The sequence below is a fragment of the Octopus bimaculoides genome, chromosome 9, assembly GCF_001194135.2.
Source record: "Octopus bimaculoides isolate UCB-OBI-ISO-001 chromosome 9, ASM119413v2, whole genome shotgun sequence".
NCBI lineage: Eukaryota > Metazoa > Mollusca > Cephalopoda > Octopoda > Octopodidae > Octopus > Octopus bimaculoides.
In genome coordinates this window covers 20,856,091-20,857,500 of record NC_068989.1, presented here as the reverse complement: position 1 = coordinate 20,857,500, position 1,410 = coordinate 20,856,091, and the positions used below count along the sequence as shown (strand labels likewise).

At 52.4% G+C, this 1,410-nt stretch overlaps 1 protein-coding gene across 1 annotated transcript in view; it reads right to left on the bottom strand.

Annotated features, from left to right (window-relative positions):
- LOC106882574 (acetylcholinesterase) overlaps nt 1-1,410 on the bottom strand; it is a 66,343-nt gene that overhangs the window by 46,378 nt on the left and 18,555 nt on the right. The window lies entirely within an intron of this gene.

The window sequence follows — 1,410 nt, the reverse complement described above, 5'->3', positions numbered from 1 at the left end:
CTTCTTGCCCACTGCTGCTGGTTCCATCCTCTGAGGCATTGACAATCTTCCGCACGTCCAAAACATTTCATGGCATACCATTGACAGAGACATTGTTCTTCGAATTGATGGAAGTTATTGTTCTCTTTCCCCATCGTGATGTACACCGTGCATTTGGGGTTTTTACCCAAACTTCTTCCCCGACCTGCATGAAGACATGCTCTTCCTCTCCCTCGGGTCGCATTGATGCAGTACACGGATGCCTCCACTCGTACCTGAATATTGCCGTGTGTGGCACTGACTCCTCAGCCTGTCCTGAATTGGGCGACATATTGTACCAAAATACGGCCCCGATTGGTGAAATGTGGCCCCTCTCTGCCATGGTCTTGATGGAACGATGATGCCATTCCACCACTCCATTTCCACTTGCCCGGTATGCCGCCTTGAAGAAGCGGCTGACCTGCCACCCATCAAGCATTTCTTTCAGCACCTCTAAGCGAAATGCAGTGCCATTATCCAGAAGCAGCTCATCCATGGGGCGTCGTTCCAGGAATATCTCATTTAGTACTCTCACAATTTCCTCTGCGGTCTCCGTCTTCATCTTCCTCCATATGGCCAACCGCCCCGGTCCACAGTCAACCATTAAGAGGCATGTTCCCTGCCGGTAGTGTGTTATGTCCACTGCCAGTCATTTCCAGTTGTGGTCCACTGGAATACTTCCCGCCTCATGTACGCCCGGAGCGGGGTCAATAGACTGGCACCTGTCACAGCTGCTAACCGCACTCTGCACGCTCCGTCTTGTTACATCGGAGTCTACTTTCCTGGCTAGAAACAACGTCCTGTCCCCCTACCCCATGTGATGCATGGTATGCAATCTCCTCAACTCCGAGTCACTTAGACGGCATACTACAGCCACAGCCTGCTCCGCATCCTCTGGCACCTGTAACCAGGCTCGCTTTACCCTGGCCAGCGCATCTGCCCTGCTCCTCTCAGCAGTTAGTTCACGTAGTATCCCCAATCGACGTATTACCAACATCTCTGCGGCCTCTTTGCTTCGCACCCTCCGCTCATTGGTGATGACTGCCGTCACCTAACCAAGTACAGTGGCCGAATCGGTCCTAATTTCTACGGTGTGCAACCCCCACATCAAGGCTACGTTCACTCTCTTCAGCACGGCTTCCAACTCCGCCACATTGATATGGTTGCAGTCATCCGTCTTCCTGAGGCAGGCTGCATCTTCCGCCACGACGCCTCCCACTTCCAAGACAACTCCTATTGCGATGCTACTGGCGTCACACCATACGATCCCGCTCTTTGATTTGGGAACATACCAACTGCCCCTCACTGGATCTTCTGCTCTCACTCTGACCAAGACTTCCTGCATCATGTCGGTCGTCTTTTCCTCCACTTTATTGTACCATTTCACTCCTT